This window comes from Mytilus galloprovincialis, chromosome 4, assembly GCF_965363235.1.
Source record: "Mytilus galloprovincialis chromosome 4, xbMytGall1.hap1.1, whole genome shotgun sequence".
Taxonomy (NCBI): domain Eukaryota; kingdom Metazoa; phylum Mollusca; class Bivalvia; order Mytilida; family Mytilidae; genus Mytilus; species Mytilus galloprovincialis.
Window position 1 is genome coordinate 47321644 of NC_134841.1, and position 21307 is coordinate 47342950.

The 21307-nt window shown below is 32.6% G+C and overlaps 1 protein-coding gene across 1 annotated transcript in view; it reads right to left on the bottom strand.

Annotated features, from left to right (window-relative positions):
* Positions 1 to 21307, bottom strand: part of LOC143072290 (QRFP-like peptide receptor) — a 204515-nt gene that overhangs the window by 182290 nt on the left and 918 nt on the right. The window lies entirely within an intron of this gene.

The window sequence follows — 21307 nt, forward strand, 5'->3', positions numbered from 1 at the left end:
AATTCTTACATATCATTTTTGTATCAAGTCAAAACAGACCAAAACACTACTGTTACAATCTCAAATACTTGATTACCTTATTTTTGTTATCACTATATTTTGTAATTCAGTGTTAAGATAAAATTTACCTCTTTTTGTGGAGTTGAAGACAAATTAATCGATCAGGTCACCGGTGATCAGGTAGACAAGAGCAGCTAATTTCAGTATGAATTTCATCAAAAAACGTGATACTTTATGCAATTTCATCAACAAAATCAGAACATAAACAACATATTTGTAAAATGGCATTAAAGAGAAGTCTTTCTATGAATGTGTCCGACCGGTGGAGTGCTTTGTAAAGTATTTTTGAGCTTTACTGTGGTTGGCCCGACTTTAAGCTAATATGTTCAGTGACTATTTATCACATAAACATATAGAGTCAACACATTTTGACTGGGCAAATTGATCGATTACAGCATAAAAGTATGTGAATCAGCAAAGTTACCAATGACACAATAACTCAAAACAACAGCCAAGAGGTTAATATACGGTCTTCGTCAACACAGAGTTAACTTTGATATATTATGTCAAGCTCTAAATTGCACCGAGTTAATACAAAAAGTTACTACTTTACAAGATGATATCCAATATCTAACATAAAAAAGTAAAATCACAAAAATGCCGAACTCCGAGGAAAATTCAAAATCAAATGGCAAAATAAAAAGTCCAAATACACCAAATGCAAACCAATGGACAACTGTCATATTCCTGTTGTAAAAATCACCGTTATTCGAAACCTCCAATCTTGGAATCTAGAGAAAGCGCTTTAACCAACAGAACCAAAGAAGATATTACTTTACTAAACTGGCACCATCTTACGGTATTTATATTTCACAACTTGTTCGCCGTGTCTGTTGTGACGTTTTTGATTTTAACGAACGCAACCTATGTAGTACTGGTAAATTATTTAACCAGGGATATCGTTACCATAAATTACTTAAAACCTTTACTAACTTTTTCCATAGATATAAAGATTTGGTTTTGAAGTTTGGTTGTACCTGTAGAAAACTTATTTCAAACGGGATAGCACATCATCATTTTTACGGAAATGTTGTTAACCGTGCCCGGAAATTTAGAAATGATCCATGTAAACTTGTCGCTCCTTTAAATAAACTTATTCTAAAAGGTTACCTATTTAACACTGAAATAAGATCATTGAATATTGTTTTTATTGGTTTAAATATTGATTTTGTTATTGGTAAATTAAAAGCTAACTAAATACTCCTAGTATGTTATATGTATATACATATTCATGGATCTACAATCTGTCGATACCTGTAACTTGGCATAACACAAGGTCATGTTTTTCTCTGGCTGTTTATGACGTCTTTACACTAAATCCATTGGACGTTGGATGTGTACGGATAGATTGTTTAGTCTTTGTTGCATGATTTTGTTATTAGTTGTTAGTGGCTTTGAACTAGCTGTCGGATAACTGCGAGTACCCTCAGATCTGTTCATTGTGTCTTTTTGTGTCGGGATGTATAAGTACCGGGCCACGTCCACTTGTATTTTTGTCCATCTGATGAGTTAAGCCTTTTTTAACTGATTTTTATAGTTCGTTCTTATGTTGTACTGTTATACCACTGTCCCAGGTTAGGGGGAGGGTTGGGATCCCGCTAACATGTTTAACCCCGCCACATTATTTATGTATGTGCCTGTCCCAAGTCAGGAGCCTGTAATTCAGTGGTTGTCGTTTGTTTATGTGTTATAACATATTTGTTTTTCGTTCATTTTTTTACATAAATAAGGCCGTTAGTTTTCTCGTTTGAATTGTTTTACAGTCTTATCGGGGCCTTTTATAGCTGACCATGCGGTATGGGCTTTGCTCATTGTTGAAGGCCGCACGGTGACCTATAGTTGTTAATGTTTGAGTCATTTTGGTCTGTTGTGGATAGTTGTCTCATTGGCAATCATACCACATCTTTCTTTTTATAGTAAGACTACATTTTAATTATATCTCCAGGACTACAACACTCTTTCCCCCTTTTTTTCGGTCTGCGTATCGTCTATCCGAGCAACTCAAAGGTCCAATACTGTACAACTCCGAGCCACCACTCGAAAATCATCTGGCAAGTTCCCTGTATGTCATCTATACATGAACCGGTCATCTATGACCTGATCAACCCTTATGGCCATACCAAACTACAAGGCACTTATATTCACTTGTATGTACAAGTGGTCATTGCTCGCAGCTAGCGTCATTGTGAAAATCCATGGATAATACCAGCGGGATTCGAACTTTCAATCTTAAGATCTAAAGGCAGCGCTCCAACTAATTGAGCCAAAAACGTTCATCCGTAATTCAACTACTTAGACTATCTTTATATATCTAGGTCTATAACAGGCATTCTCTTATATAGAAAATGGTAGATAAACCTGGTTTTATAGCTAGCCAAACCTCTCACTAGTATACATTAAATGAAATTTTTTAAATGACGAAAATGTGTAGATAAATCTGGTACACAACTCATGGTTATGATGGCTTATGGCAGTCATCCAAACATGTAGCGTGGTTAAACTCTGAAAGGTACAAGAATTCACTTTTATCTTTTTTTTGAATTTTTATTCCAGAAGAGAAGAGATGAATTTAACGAAGTATTAAAGCATTTTGTGCTAGAAGTGTTTTGAAAGATAATTAATCGAGAATATAAATGAAAGACGCACAATCTGATATAACATCTTAGATTAAATTCAAAACTCATGATAAAGCAAAATATAAAATCTGTATCCACCAAAGTTAATTAATTTATTGTTATCATAAACTTCAACACTTTACTCTGAATGATAGTGGGTTTTAAGGATTTGATAAGGTAGTTGCATTAGACATCGTCTGTGTTTTTTTGTGTAACGATGCAACAATTCGTTTGTTTTACCTTTTCTCCTCATTGTTGTCTCGATCCCATTCAAATTTTTGAGTTTTAATCATAGAAGCCTGTCTTATGTCTTTGAAACAACAGTATGCCTCAACCAACATCCTCATATCATTAAATGCTGTACATCAGAACTTGTGAAAAACCAAATTGTTTTTCCAACTATTGTGGTCTTTTTACAGAATCAGATGTGACCTTCTTTCATTTTCGCGCGCTGTTTATAGTGTTTTAATTTCATAAAGATTAGTCACATAGAAAGAATTAATCTCGCAGAAGCTATTGTGTCTATAGACTTTCCCCAAAGCATTGTTTCATATTAGTATCAGCTATCAACTTATCAAATATTTTGACCACAGACAGGAAACTATAAGACGGAAAAGATAAGAGTTTGATAATGCAACTCATTTAAAAATATGATGTAAAGGAAAGACTTATATGATTAGGTAAATATTTATACCGATTCCATGGTGATTTGGATCATATATTATTGTAGGATATCTGTTATCCTAAGGGAAATACTTATTACAAATGATGAATTTTTGTATATCAATGTCATCAATTTGCAGTTTTATGTTGTCTTTATCTTATAAAAGTATTAGAAGTTATGATATACCATATACAACACGGAAAGATTTAGTAACCTATATAACGTCTGATTGTTTTTAATGCACATTGTACAAAAATGTAGGTATTATAATGGAATTTTTATGCGACTGCAAAGAAAATTGGAGGTTAAGCTAGCCATAAAATCAGTTTTAATCCACCATTTTCACCATAAGAAAAAATAAACGCCTGTATGTACCAAGGCAGGAATATGACAGCGGTTTTCCCATCGTTTGATGTGTTGAGCTTTTGATTTTGGCATTTGTAAAGGGACTTTACGTTAAATTTGTAACATCATTTGTAACTAATGCACCAAAAAAGTCGAGCGAAAACAACTTTCAAGAAATTCAGCAGTAATGCAATAGTCTGTCAATCGGAACAAAACGCAAACTCACTGTTTTGGGCATCAGTGTACACTACATTGTAGTACCAAACTATGGCAAAGTCAGATGAATATATTAAGGCATAACGGGAGACAGAATAAATAATAAACAGACTCTATGCCCCGCAAAAAAGGGACGGGAGCATAACAAATGTCATTTTGGGAATTCAATATTGTAGGTAAAAAACAGCGAGAATGCATAACAGATTTCAAAATAAAAAATGATTAGATTTACATTATTCATTTTAAATACAAAAAAATAATAAACAAACATTATGTTTTTTAATAATACATTTAACATTTGTACAGAACTTCTATATCTATACTGAGTTATAATACTAGACCTGAGACCATTACATTATTAATGGTGATTAAAACGCTTTATTTCATTAAAAATTATCTAACAGATGTAAGAAATTTATTAAATATGAATTCTTCTTCGACATTTCAATATGATAACAATAAGTAATTCATATACATTTTATCATTCTAGAGCCTGCTACCTGGTTATTAACCGGACATTGAAGTTAATATAAGTGATTCTAATCAATCTATAAGCACTATTTTGAAAAGTTATTACCACTAATATTAGTAAAATCAGATCGCGATCAATCCAAATCTTAGTTATCAGGAACATGAAAATTAGTTCCGGCAATAAAGATATTGATGTATTAGTTATTTTTAGCGATCGTTACCACTATTATAACATTGTCACCTTTAAAAGATAAGGATGCTTCAGATCACATTGTATACCTTCATCCTGTTTATCGAACGTTCGTTTATCTCACTCTAATACAGTTGCAAGATACGTCTGCATTGAGAGATGAAATTAAATCTGGACAATTTCAAACTAATGCTTTTTAATAGCCAACACAAAATAAAAAAGATAAATCTCACAATCTAAGTAACAAAGAACTAAAAAACATACCAAACAAACAAAACAAAAATAAAAATATTGAACAAAATACAAAAGGAAAGCAATATTTTAGATCCTAGTTTTTTTTGTGTTGAAAAGTCGAACTCATTTGTTTAATTCAGAAAGAGTCACATGTTTAACTGTATTTTCATAGGTAGAAAGAAAAGAAAAGAGATATTGCAGTTAATTTCAAATTTCAAACAAGTTAATATTTACATCGTTTGTTCAAGATACATACAGTCAAGACATTCTTAATTAAAAATGGATCATACAAATGAGTTCACATGAGTTTGGTTGGTTTGTTTTCATGTAAACTAATAATAAGTCCTAGTAGAATATTTGTAAGGTTGCTTTCGGCTTTAGCGGATCTAGAGGTCTTCTTTGGATCTATAAGGTTAAGATATTCAAATGAATATGACCAAATAACCCGTCAATCATAAACTTACAATGTAGGTGTAGACTAAGTGTTCCGAATCCAAAGAATATTTTTGCTGATTAGCAGGTGATTTTTTTTTATACGTTGTTTTCAGAACCCTAAACCTCTTATTAATACAAAAATATATCGATTGCCCAACCCGTTAGCTTAATATCAATAGAAAACGTCCATTATTGTTTCTGCAAAAACGACATCTTTTTGCCTAAAAAGTCGTTGTGAGTTATAATTCCTTGATAAGTATAAGAATCGTCACACTGTCTTTTTGTACAATATACAAATAAGAAAATGTGGTATGATTGCCAATGAGACAACTCTCTACCAGAGACCAAATGACATAGAAGTTAAAATGGTTCAAGTTATGCAAATTTAAAGCTTTTCTGACATCAAAACATAAACAACATTCATGTAAAAAGTTAAATAAGACTTGTGGTAATCTATCAGATTATATATATGTTTATTGAATGAATGCACATTTTTACCCATATGGGTTGAAGGCATACATAAATCAACATAATAATTTTACAATACATCATACAAAAAAAAAACAACAACAAAAGTACAAACATTCATAACTTGATAATTACAAATGTATAGTAGCAAACTGACAAGTTAAGAAATAGAAATGCCCAACAGGAATATCTGACGGACGTCCGTAAATTGATACAAACATGAAGGATGTTATGACGTCATTAATGTAAACCTCGTGTACTAACAAAGGTTATAACACAAAAGTTAAAGATGTTGATAAAAGTAGATACTAATTCTGTCCCCCCTACAGCTGCAATGAAAAGATAAATGAGAGCCAAACAGGTAGTTGACGGGGGAAACTTCCAATTTCAGGTTTCCTTAAAAATCTGAAAAAGGAATTTACATGTCTCTTATATATACATTTGTACATAAGAAACTGATATATAAAGTGCTACCCTGTTGAATTGATTGATTGGTGTCAAATGGTATATGCTCATTCTTGTTCAAAAGCAGACGAATTGGTACATTGTAAGTCCTAAATGGATTGATTAGATTTGGTATAATGTTTTGAAACCGGTGGCCTTTAAGAAAACTTTGATAGTTTGTTAGGAGGATTGTTACACGTGACACTGTCCCTACACGAGGTTTTGTTTAAAAAAAACAACAACAATTCGTGTATATTTGTTCATCCCACACGACTTAACAGACGCGGGGGAGCTCTCCTAATCGTGGGTTTGACATGTTTCTATACCCCCAGTCAATGTAAGAGTAAGAATGAGAGAAAAGAAGAAATGTATTGAGAAACACTAAGAACGTGGATGTCTTTTAAATGAGATGTTTAAGATCGAAACTTCTATTTGTAATAAACTTGATGAAAATTACATGTAACTCATTTTAAAGCAACATAATATTATGTTATGACAGTTGGAATACCGTGACATTAAATCACTTCTTTAAAAAGGACATTCAGTATCGAAGCATTTTGGATGTCGGTATAGTATTTTTTAATTATTATTTTTTTATTTCTGATGAAATTATATAACTATAACATTTCTTAATCTTACTCTTAATGTTTAATCGAATGGAATATTTTTTAATTAAACTGTTCGGTATAACCCCAAAATAACAAAAACGTGTATTAAATTACTTGTTTATAATTTTCATGATTACATGTCAGATCGGTTCAACCATTTACAGCTTTGAAAAAGAAAAAAAAAAGAAATTAGATAAAACCATCAATTTACTTTTAATTGTGTTTTTCTCAAACAGTATATAGCGACCTTTAAAGTTGATTACAGAATACCATTTTTGCACTGTGTTTTATGGAACAGGAAATTATATTTGACAAGATTTTGTTGCGAGAAAAGAATAGACTCTTGAAATAGTTTTCCTCACAAATTATTCTATAATCAAAAGTAATAGATTGACTTATTAGATCATCGACCGTCATTCTACAGTACAATATGCAATTATTCTAATTATCACCGTCTGTTAAGTCATCTTTGGTGTCTAGTAATGTATTAATGTCCTATTTGACGAAGAGAAACAATTTAAACGAGAACCTTACAAATCGATGTTGGTCGTACGGAATCTCTTCTGACATCTCAAAATTTTATATTTGAATTCAATTATGTATTGACTGAACTACTGATAATGAGCGAATTAGTGTCCTATTTACAGTATAGCGAGTTAACATGGAAAGTAATGAGCAAAATTGGATAAAAAGAGATATAAGGTGAACGTCATTGTCATGGCAACCAAACAATACTAACATCATCTTCTACATATCAATATGCATTATTTGGTCACTGACAAGCGATGACATCGTACAGCAACTTCGACAAACTGATAATGATTATGTAATTCAATAGAAAGAGATGACCATATCACATACACAGAAACGCTAGCGAGTTTGTTTGAGTCAAAACATGTAATTCAATAGTAAGAGATGACCATATTACATACACAGAAACACTAGTGAGTTTGTTTGAGTCAAAACATGTAATTCAATAGTAAGAGATGACCATATTACATACACAGAAACTCTAGTGAGTTTGTTTGAGTCAAAACATGTAGAAAACAGTGAAACGTTATCGATGGTCATGTCCAACAACAAGAACTTTTTATAATAATGGTCTGTTGAACTGTGTGGTAATTTTTGTGATTCCTGTGATCCCTTTTTGAACACCAAAACGTAATTAAGTAAGACGATAGCTTATTGCTAAACTGCTGCAAAGAAGATCAATTGCTAAAAGGGGTATGTCATCTATCCTGAAACCATGCAAGGTTCAGAAAATCGAGAAACTATTCATGACCTTGGAAATTTCACAATTGTGATAAGGTACACATACATATAAAGTGTCATGACTGAAGAGAAACAAGATGTAAGATACTTCACGGAATGCATTTTAAGTCTTGATGAATAATTATCAAAACTTGGTATACCTCTGAGAGCATTTTATTTGCATTACAAGCACTAAAACAGGTTACTAGTAATATGATTCTTTAGAACTTCTCGCTTACCCAATCAGCAATTAAGTATAGGTGCTTCTTAGCTATGTTTGTGTGTTTTTTTATGTTCATTGTTATATCCCATAAAACCAGGTTCAATCCACCAATGTCCCATTTGATAATGCCTGCACCAAGTCAGGAGAATGACATTTGTTGTCCGTTCATTTGATGTGTTTTGTCCTTTGATTTTGCCATTTGATTAGGAACTTTCCTTTTTGAATTTTCCTCGGAGTTCAGTATTTTTGTGATTTTACTCCCCCCCCCAACCCCCAAACATTTGATGTTCAACACCACTGAATATACATGTACGGCCAATATGGTGTTGAAGTTAAATTGTGAGTGGGGCCCACTGACAGCCTAAGGGGGCCGCTCCAGTCACGCTTCAGTGATTCCCTATATAAGCAACTAATTTTTTTCCCAAAAAGGGGGTACCCCTGCCGCCCCCTCCTAAATCCGCCTCTTTCTTTTTTGGGGTGATCTTGAATATTCATAGAAAATTAATTTTGTTTACATACTGGTTCCCAGTTATACTCTCTGTGTTCCATCTCACAGAGACATAACTTGGGAATGTTACCAGTAAATAAACATGTGCATATTGATTACATTGAAATCTGTGATAACCTTTCTTTCGAGGTAGGGGTAGATAAGAATATTAGTGTTAGATTAAACTCTGAGAAGTTCAGGGCATATAAATGTTGAAAATATGCCGCACAGCCCTAAATTTTGACCATTAAAAACAATTGTGGTGCATATGAACATTCAATTCTAGGATAAGATTTTTTTTCAAAACTTCATAGTAAAAGTGGTACAGTTTTAGCCGTAAAAGGAGTTCCTATGGGAAATTGCATTGTCAATATTTACAGAAATGCAACCTATATCTTGTATATTTGTATTCTAGCCAGTGAGCTTTTCAATTTATCAAATACCAGGAGATCATTAAATGCTATAATACCACAAAGTCATTGACTCAAACTTAATACAATTAATCATAGAATAAATATCCTTAATAGTTAGATGACCTTGAACTCTCTACCGAGGGGTACTTGAACAGTGCAAATAGTTAAATTTCCCGTATGAATTCACAGCAATTGATGTTTAACAACCAACAATAACAGAATATTAAGATAATTGACAAAGGTCAGCATATTAACCTCATCAATTTCTAGTTCTGTCAGTGTCATGTAGTTGTATGATGCATTAGCTCTCTTGTTTCTTACACATTTTCTGCTGTTTTTGTAAATAACAATCATTAGATTACAACATGTACCTTTCTAAATGGCAATGATATTGATACTAATGACTATTATATACTTATGATTTTACTGTTGAAATGACTTTGATATATTTGTACCGAAATAATACTTTTATTATAGATATAACGCTGCCAACTTTTGATAATCTAGCAATAAAACCATCTGGAAAATTCAAATTAGAGGATAATCGTTCATACCCCGAACTTATACGAATTGATAATAATTTGAAAAAAAATGATTATGAAATAAAGTAATGGAAATAAATTATCACGGTTTTATCAGCATAATCTTTTCATGTGTTTAATAGTAAATTAAAAGTTGAAATACTACACAGAGTGGACGTGGCCGGTTACTTGTATATTCCAACAACAAAAAGACATCACGTACAGTCAGACGACCTTTAGAGTATTTTTTTTCTTGTTTTAAACGTATATAAATCTACCTGATTTAATTAGTTTTCTCGTGTTCACTCTTTAACGTTTGTATCATTGGGACTTTTAATATTTTGTTATTTAGTAAGTGTTTTGATCATTGAAGGCCTTGGTGACCGATAGTTTACTTTTCAAGACGCTTGGTTTCTTGATTGACAACATATTTGTTAAGTTTGAAGGACGTGTTTTTAAACAAACTTTCGGTATTCCCATGTGAACCAATTGTGCCCCTCTTCTTGTCGACTTGTTCTTTTATTTGCATGAGGCTGATTTCATACAGGAACTTCTTAGGAAGATATAAAAGAAGTAAGCAATATCCTCTGTAGATGATTTTCTCTCACAAAATAATTCAAAATTTGGTGACTTTCTTGAACGCATTTATCCCATTGAAGTAGAGATAAAGGATACAACAGATACAATTAAATTGGCCTCATATCTTGACTTACATCGAGAAATTTACGTTGAAAACAAAACATAACTAGATTTGTAATTGCTAGCAATAACGGATGGCACCCTCGTCCCCCCAGTGCCAGGCGAGCGGCAGCCATTTTGAAAATTTCAAAGTCAAAGAGTGCATCTACACATGCAAGTCATCATTTTTGTAAAATTTCATTAAGTTTGGAGCATTTTGAAATTTTGGACAATTTTGCTGTTTCCATGGTTACGGCAGCCATTTTGGAAATTCCAACTTCAAAATGCAACTCCGCACATGTCAGTCACTATTCCTGTAAAGTTTCATGCAGTTTGCAGCATTTTGATTTTTTTTGGAAATTTTTAACATTTGTCCTGCAACCATGGTTACAGTAGATAATTCCAAAATTCTAAAAGCAGACATCTTATTGCCACATGTCATGTTATATATCAATGCAGTTTCATTTACTTTGTTCCAATACTCTCTGAGAAAATGGAGTTTTTATGCAATTTTCCATAGGGTCAATGCAAAACTTGGCCCCAGTTTCCATGACAACGGCGGCCATTTTGGATTATCAAAATATTGTTTTGACATCTAAGCGTACCGGGTAACATTTTTATAAAGTTTCATCCAGCTGAGTGTTATAACGAAAGAGTTAGAATTTTTGATATTTTAGCTGTTTCCATGGTAACGGCAGCCATTTTGAAAATTCCAAAGTCAAATTGGAAATCAGCACATGTCAGTTACCATTCTTGTGGAGTTTCTTCCAGTTTGGAACACTTTAATTTTTTTCGCATTTTTGCTGTTTCCATGGAAACGGCGGCCATCTTTTACCATTCCATACCAAGGTGCACAACTTTACATGGGGGTCCTTATTATAGTAAAGTTTCATCAACATTGGTCCATAGGATTCCGAGAAACACGACGGACAAAATGTGTGGAAGAAGAATAAGAAAAATAAGAAAAAAAAAGAAACGTAGAATAACAATATGTCACCCCAACTCCGTTGAGGGTGCCATAACTACAAAAGAGATGATTCCAGCTTCCCAATTGTTAACTTTCCATTTCTATGTAGCAACATTCTAGCAGCGCCTGCAGACGGAGTATATATATCTCCCAATTTAAACGATCTTCTCGGGCTTTTTATATCAAGATTTTCTGGATTGAGGGTTTCTGCTACATATGTAACAAGGAAGCTATCAAACCAAGAGTTCCAAATGGTAAAGTTGAAATCAACCCTTCGTAAATTTTACGGACGCCATCACGAGTCGGTTGTCCTCTATGGAATATCCGTTTCACAGATGATATCAGATATGTTCCTTATGTCGTAACTACAATGATGTCCCTTTTCACGAGTGTGAGCTACCGAATTAGACTATTTACCTGGTTAGTAATAATATGAGCAACATGACGGGTGCCACATGTGGAGCAAGATTTACCTACACTTCCGGAGAACCTGATAACAGCCCGAGTTTTTTTGTGAGGTCCATGTTGCCTAGTCTTTCGTTTGTTATATTGTGTCTTGTGTACTATTGTTTGTCTGTCTTTTTCTTTTTTTAGACATGCGTTGTCAATTTATATTCGATCTATGAGTCTTAATGTCCCTATGGTATATTTTGCTTACTTCTAGGCCATTTTGTCTCACTTGTTATCATACCACATCTTATTTTTACGAAGATAAAATGAACACAAAAAATAAAAATATATTACAGCAGATTGTGATGAAGGAAGTAATAAATTCTGAACCGTATTGATTTTTTTTTTAGCTTTGAAGGAAAATGTCGCTGTTGCTTGCCAGAGTTCCATTTTAATTACTGTTAACAGCTTTCTGCTGTCGTGACAAGTTACATATTTTATAAAAAAGCATTGAAATTAAAATGATTTTTCTAATAAATATATTGACTAGACTTGATAAAGGCTGATATCAAAGTCATTTATCTTATAAAGTAATGAAATTTCATCTCAGATAACATTTAAACAGACTATTTATCACACATGCAGACTTATAAAGAAAGTTGGCTGATGCCATGCGACATGGATGTAAACTGTAACACAATACTTTAGTTAAGTAGTTCTTAAAAATAACCATATTGTTGTATATTTCTATAATAACAATATGGCTACATTGAAGCTTGCTTCATTCAATACAACAGACGTATTTATACAATCAGTAGTCATTTTGCTCCATGCACTTTTGGTATTATAAGAACAAAAAGAACATTGACTCCAATTTTATTAGCTGTATGTTATTCAAATAATACTGCCACAGTCTGGTAGTTATATAGTTACTTAATCAATCTTTAGTAAATAATTTGATATATTATTAAACTCGGCGTCTTCTCGAAAAATACAATATAAAATAATCAAAAATATATAACAAATATTGGAAAATTAGGAAGCGCAATTCTGGAAATGTCACAAGTGAAATAACGTTGTAGTTAACATCTAACGGACTTCAGTTTATATAGTTATATAAGGTAAAATCTATTTATTTTGTCGAACAGAGTGACACAACTGGAATAATTTATGGCAATTGGATACTAACTACAAATACCATTGCATCAAACAATGATTCAAACAATAATTGCCATCTTCGAAACGAAAAATAAGCGCTAAACTAGAAGGTCCTTGCTGCTGAACTAAAGAGTAAAGTATGGAGATTGACGATAAACATGGACGATACATATCCCCCTAATTTAACAAAATAATGTTTACAACTGCACTGCTTTGTTATACCTTCAAGCTAGTATCGTTAAATGCAAAGGATTCTACACTTTGAGACACCAACAGCAACACCACGTGTCATGTGTCAAGAGCAACGTAAATCACTAGGTCATCTAGAATATATACAATCATCTACATTTGTAAAAGAGGGACGAAAGATACCATAGGGACGGCCAAACTCACAGATTGAAAGCTAACTTGTTTCCTGGATATAAATTCAAATTACTTTTTTGTCGCTGCTCACTTCCCCAGAAACATTAAAAGACCAGGATTATACCGTAAATAGTTATACCTTGGTTTTTGTCATCATTTGTTTTTATAGCAGAAACAAATAAATAAATTTCGAGATGTAATTAAAAACATAATTACCTTAATTCCCATAGTCTCTTATGTGTCAATCAAAGCAGAAAGAACTTGCTTTAACTAATTGTTGTAAGAGAGCACTTTGAATAATTTTGATTTGAATGAATAAGGTTTATATCGTAAACTCTATAGATATATGAATGATTTCTACGTTTAGAGGAGACCCACACGTAGCCAATGACTGTTTGCAATTATCAATATATGAATAAGGAATTAAAAAATGTTTTTAATAACATTTCGACATTTATTTCTTTGTGTCTGCTATAAAGAAAAATGATGAATAGACCCAGGTATAACTATTTACGGTATAATCCTGGTCTTTTCAGGAGAGTATTTTTTTAATGGATGTCTGCGAAAAGTAATATTGATGGAAATGCAGTCATGAACTAGTATATACATGTATTTGTTTAGGGGCCAGCTGAAGGATGCCTGCAGTTGCGGGAATTTCTCGCTACATTGAAGACCTGTTGGTGACCTTCTGCTGTTGTTTTTTTATGGTCAGGTTGTTGTCTCTTTGGCACATTCCCTATTTCCATTCTCAATTTTATGAAGAAACTATTATTGGATTTCCAATGTGATTCTATTTAGACGAAAAACTGTTAGGCCTACTCAATAAGAACTGTAAAAATATCTAAATTATCTGAGTTATCATACGTTATCATATATTTTTTATGTTTAGAATCAATAAAATGTCTGTCTGTTTTGTTGTAAAACAGTCGTAATAATAAGATAAAATTAAATATTCCTCTTCATTTAAATGAAAAATCTTCCGAATAATTTGCAATTCTGTCTCAAAAGTGGCTTATTTCATACAATTTCAGATGGAGAGTTTTCTGTGTATTTTACGATAATAGATGTAGAAATACCCCCATCCTACCATCATAAAGATTAAAAATGTCTTTAGTCTACAGATATGTATATTGAATTTACACACATTATAGATCGATGGTCTATTCAATATAAGGTCAAAGAAATCAATTAGGCATTGAACTGAAAGTGAACGTACTTAAGACTCCTAATAACTTTTTGATCGACCCTTCATCCTTTAAAGCACTTCATTGGAATTCAGTCCAAATCACAATGTATCTCGGATCAGATTTTTTCCACTGTGAAGAATGATTGCAAATCAACTTGCTCATTGCTGTACAATTACCTACCAGTTAGATATTTATTAAATTGTTAACTAACAAATAACGACGCAATAAAGGTCACAGTAAGGATTCTAGCAAACTGTAAATTTGATTAGCAGAATACCAATATTTGTCTGATTTACTTTTTTCAGCTTTCTCTGAAAACTACCTTATGTTTCATAGCTTCAATAAAGAACAACTAAACATGCCATGTCATCAGTTGGTGTCATTATTATTAGGATAAACGTGTGGTTTGTTCAAGCTGTTCTGAATTACACATTTGAAATGATAAAAAAAAATCGTATCATGAGGGGGGGGGGTATAGGACCTTTATCGGGACTCCGGGATCGGGTGTTTTTAAGTTCGGGATTTCGGGATTGACTCTTTCGGGATCTGGGAATTCTTGTTTCGAATTTCGGGATTTCAGGATTTGAATTATTCAAATTCGGAACATCGGGATTTCGTGTTTTTAAGCCCGGGATTTCGGTATCAGGACCCCTCCTACCCCGTCTATCATGTGAAGAATGTCTCTTCTCCATTCGCAAAAGTTAAATTTAAATATTTAAAAAGTCAAATTTAACTTCCACGAGTGTTGAAATATCGTGACACACGTTACAATGGAATCTATATATCTGTCTAAACACTTAAATTTCTTAAAACAACTGACATTGATATGTGTTTTTTAGGCTAAATTTGGATTGAGCTGAACAAGTGAGATGCTTCCAAATTCTGCTGTAAACAAAAGGGACGTCATATATTGAATCGCCGAATGAAACCACATTTATGGTGTTTAATCCTGTAGAACTCTTAAATGTTATACAATGTATCATACTTTTTGAAGCATCACAACTGAATTAAAAATGAGTTTAGAAAATTTGTCAGTTACTCAATTTGCCTTTAAATGAATGGAGTATTTATTTTTCACCTAGTTTTATAAAACATACCATATTATCCTTTCAACTGTTACTTGTACATGTTGTAGGCAACGATCTGTTTTATTTTATTTAAGAACACTATACCAAGGACGTTTGACGGACAACGTGCCAACTATCCATCTTTGTCTTATATAAAGGACAATATACCAATACTGTTTTTTTGTCTTGAAGCAATGAAATTAAATTTCTATAGATTGTGTAACATGTTTATACGATTGTAAACCAGCAGAAAAATAACGATGTAATCTTTCTGTTATGAAAAAAACATCATCTGTCATTATTTTTGTATGATTAATAATTATGCAATTATTCTTTGGTGACTTCCGAAGGATAACGACATCACTTAAGAATGCATTAATTGGTATTTTAATACCACAGTTCATCCGATTGTCAATAACACATCGTTGACAAGGGGAAGAATGGCACATGTTGCGCATCAACTGCTTAACGTTGCTTATCTTCTTTGGTTTAATGCACCATTTGAAATTCTATTTTTTTTTCAACCGAATTTAGACCGTAGTCAAACATTTGAAACAACAATTATACTAGTTTTAATCAAAAATAATAATAATCTGTTCTGCCAAATACAAATTGCTATTAAATGCATCACACTTTTAGGGCTGTCTAACTAAATAAGATATGTCATTTAACACAATGCATCACAATAAACTGTTGAAAATTATAAGCATCTGTCATTTTGTTTTGCCAAAAAGTTCAATCTTAAATCAAAATGCACATCTGATTTAATGTTGTTTGCTAAACGTCCAGTGGCAAGCGTTTGATGTATCTTACGTGAACAAGTCAATAAAAAATTCAATTAGGTACATTTTAGGTTCTGCAAGGATGGACGTTTTTGAAATGAGAAATCTAATAGGTCTAATTCAACGAATGAACGGAACTTGAAAACACATTTTCATCTGACATTACATGTGTAAAAAAATATTTGAATGAGGAATCAAGGTTCTAACTAGTATGCAAAGTGTTACTAATTATTAACTGATTTATTTGTGTACTAATTGCACGATTTTATGAAACGAAAACTTACATATACATACAATAAGTCAATGGAAAATGTGAATACTCATTAAATAGTTGCCAAACTAACTAACAGTAACATAACATGCTGAACTCGCAATGGACAAACGTCTACATGTATCCAGTGGTTACGGTATCATGGCTCACTGCTCGACAGTCGATTGACGCTTAAAAGAGTTTGGACCAGGATACCAGGCTACATGTACTACATTGTGTACACAGTGTGAAAACTTTAAATCATCAGAGTTTAGATAAACTGTTAGTCGATTCAAAATTAAACATTTTTTCGTCTAACGAAAGATAGATGTTCTGCACCTACCCCCCGAGAGTGTGATGAGCTCTGTCAGAAACAAGAATCCCCCTACCACCGGCTGTCTATGAAACAAGAAGTCCCCCCCTACCACTGGAAGTGTTCTGCTCTCTATAACACAAGAAGTCAACCCCTACCCCCGGAAAGTGTTGAGCGCTCTATGAAACAAGGAGTCCACCCCTACCATCGGTGGTTATGCGCATACATATTACGAGCAAAATATTAATAGAGGAAACAATACATTTGTATTCAAGAATATTCGATGATAATGGAAGAAAAAACATTATAAATGTCAGTTTAATTTAATAATTATTATCATATTATGTGATTCCTTCATGTTCGACTGTATTTGAAAGAACTGCATATGACAACGATATGAAGAGTGTAAGAATAATACAGTGACTTAACAGTTCAATTATATAATACAAAATGTAGCTATCAAAGGTACCAGGATTATAATTTATAGTATTACTTCGCGAATCAATATATAAATGTATCCCAAAATAAAGATTGAAAAAAAAAAATAAACGACAAGTAAAATTTCGAAATTGCAACTCTGATTTACATGGTTATCTTTGTTCACGAAATCAAGATAGAAATATGTGTAAAATTGATGGATTGTTTGTTGCTTAACGTCCAGTGGCTAATATTGGATGCATGTTCAGGACAATTAAAATCCTACAAATGAAATCAATATTATATTGAAATGTACATGTATTTGAAGTAATTACTTTTACGTTTTGACCAATGCAAAAAATGCGTGACTACATGTATCAATGTTCCACCATTTCGTAAACAATACATTAAAGCAATAGCTTGAATAACATGCAGTTTTTGGTCTTCCTCGTTTTTTAGCTCACCTGGCCTAAAAGGCCAAGTGAGCTTTTCTCATCACTTGGCGTCCGGCGTCCGTCGTCGTCCGTCGTCGTCGTTAACTTTTACAAAAATCTTCTCCTCTGAAACTACTGGGCCAAATTAAACCAAACTTGGCCACAATCATCATTGGGGTATCTAGTTTAAAAAATGTGTCCGGTGACCCGGCCAACCATCCAAGATGGCCGCCATGGCTAAAAATAGAACATAGGGGTAAAATGCAGTTTTTGGCTTATAACTCAAAAACCAAAGCATTTAGAGCAAATCTGACATGGGGTAGAATTGTTAAACAGGTGAAGATCTATCTGCCCTGAAATTGTCAGATGAATCGGATAACCCGTTGTTGGGTTGCTGCCCCTGAATTAGGAATTTTAAGGAAATTTTGCTGTTTTTGGTTATTATCTTGAATATTATTATAGATAGAGATAAATAGTAAACAGCAATAATGTTCAGCAAAGTAAGATTTACAAATAAGTCAACATGACTGAAATGGTCAGTTGACCCCTTTAGGAGTTATTGCCCTTTATAGTCAATTTTTAATCATTTTTCGTAAATCTTAGTAATATTTTACAAAAATCTTCTCCTCTGAAACTACTGGGCCAAATTAATCCAAACTTGGCCACAATCATCTTTTGGGTTAGTAGTTTGAAAAATGTGTCCGGTGACCCGGCCATCAAACCAAGATGGCCGCCATGGCTAAAAATAAAACATGGGGTAAAATGCAGTTTTTGGCTTATAACTCAAAACCCAAAGCATTTAGAGCAAATCTGACATGGGGTAAAATTGTTTATCATGTCAACATTTATCTGCTCTGAAATTTTTAGATGAATCGGACAACCCGTTGTTGGGTTGCTGACCCTGAATTGTTAGTTTTATGGAAATTTTGCTGTTTTTGGTCATTATCTTGAATATTATTATTGATAGAGATAAACTGTAAACAACAATACTGTTCAGCAAAGTAAGATTTACAAATAAGTCAATATGACCGAAATGGTCAATTGACCCCCTTAGGAGTTATTGTTCTTTATAGTCAATTTTTAACAATTTTCATAAGATTTGTAAATTTTTACTAACATTTTCCACTGAAACTAATGGGCCAAGTTCATTATAGATAGAGATAATTTTAAGCAGCAAGAATGTTCAATAAAGTAAGATGTACAAACACATCACCATCACCAAAACACAATTTTGTCAAAAAACTCATGAATCCATCTGCTTCCTTTAATATTCACATAGACCAAGGTGAGCGACACAGGCTCTTTAGAGCCTCTAGTCTATGAACCAAATTCATTTGAAATGACGTCGAAGTAATTTAAAATGACCTTTAAATTATATAATCCGTAATAAAACTCATGTTATTTTTTTTTTGAAATATAAACTTGTCAATACGAACAATTATAATGAATCAATTGATAACAGTGATGAGCGGCAGCCATAAAACAAACAAATTAAACATGTCAAATAAATAAGCCACTGAACAAGTAAGACAATCTTTCTAACACGTTTATTTGTAATAATCGCATCACATGTGTATCTATGTAGCTTGTTTCAAAGTGCCAAGTAGACTAAGAAGAATTTGACCCTGATTTCTTGCTTTAATGATAATATTGACGGTAAATAATTTACTGTTAGATCACAATTTAAAAAAGAATTGAATAAACATGTACAAACAGAAGAAAAACTGTATTTGAAGTAACTTTATTTATCTTAAAAATTGCCTCATTTTTATAGTTTATTTGAACTTATAAAATCTTTCAAAGAAAAAGTTTTATATTAGTATTATTGCAATTTCTTTTTCATCCGGGAAACAACCTTTCCTCGCGTTCAGGTTTAAGCAAGCGTTAAAGGTTTGTTTGTTTAAAATCTGTTGTCTTCAATTGTCATTATACATGGATATAAAGTATATGAAATGCTTCGGTGGAATACTTGTACTTGAACGTTAGTGTATCCCCTCCATCTACAAGTGCAATATTCGTTATTTATGTACCTCCTGAAAACCTTGCATACACAATTCCAAAACTATTTATGTAAAAATGTCAATTTGAGATGTTTGCAGAACAATAAGTGCCATTACTTCAAGCGTTAAACAAATAAAAACGTATTCTATTATTATTCAATTAGTTAGGTTCAGGAAAGCACCACTTACAAATTCAAAGCATGGTTACACATTTGTACAGTATCTTGATTACCTTTCACAAGTGATTTAAGATGCTTCTTATCAGATACCAAAGTACTTGAAGTTTTTAATTTATTTCTAAGGTGTGTGATGAACTACCAGGAAGATACTTGAATTGTGCATGTTTTTGAAGGACCTTGAAGAAACAAAATGCTAAATTCAAGTATCTGTTTCTGGAAGTTCATAACACACCTTAGGTGTTTGATTACTCGCAATTGAGATCATTCGAAACATAAAATAAGATCATATGCGCTACTCTCGTAGCACCTGGTTGGTATAGAACTTCGACACCTGCATATCTCCATTAAATGATTAATCAAATTGTGTTTGCCTACCTGAAGATCATATTAGCTACAAAGACGCATTGTAAATCATTGCATGTAGTATTTTTTAAGGTAGCACAATACAAAGATTTGTTCACTTCCAATCAGACAACTTTAAACTGATGTAATTCATTTAATCCTTCTTTATATATTATAAATGAGGTACCAAAAGAAAGAAGAAAGATTCATCTTTCAAATTGTGATAATTTCATTATGTAATAAGTTGCTATATTGTGATGTTCACACTTGAATGAATTTAGCGTCTTTGTTCTTCATAGCATCCCAAAATATTTAATAGATTCTTGTACAACACAGCTTGACCTCCAAAACTGTGTCTCAGATTTCCAAAAACATCAATAGAACAAATTTTATACCCAATTGAATTTAGTGGTCTCTTATGAATTATTGTTGCAATTTTCATTGTAGATTTATGAGAGAATGAAATACAATAGGAAAAATCTGAGACACAGTTTTGGAGGTCAAACTGTGTTGTGCAAAAATCTATAAAGCTATAAAATATTTTGGGATGCTATGAATAACAAAGAAGCTAAATTCATTCAAGTATGGACATCACAATATGGCAACTAATTACATAACAATAAATTATGTAATAATCATGTCATAATGAAATTATCACAATTTGAAAGATTAATCCTTCTTCTATCTTTTGGTACCTCATTTATAAAATTTAAAGAAAGATGAGTGGAATTACATCAGTTTAAAGATGTCTGGTTGGGGATGAAAAATCTTTGTATTGTGGTACCTTAAAACAAAATGTAAGAGATCTCGATGATGCATACTAAAATTGCTTTGTACGAAAAAAAATCTAGAAGTGTATTAAAGTTCATTGTATTAATTCAAGCACTAAAATTTGGTGACAAACACGGACAGAAATAATCCCGAACTTCCGTATAATATTGAGAATTATATTATATTTACGACCAAAACAGGCATGATTTGTTGGACAGTTGTAGTTTAAAACTTAAAGGAAGGAATGCGTCATCAGAGAAAGACGGTTCAATGTTTCGTCCCCAATACAATTCGTCATCCAGTTTTACCGGTCAAGTTAAGTATGAAGTATTAATCAAATTGCCTAAACACAGTGGCCAAATCA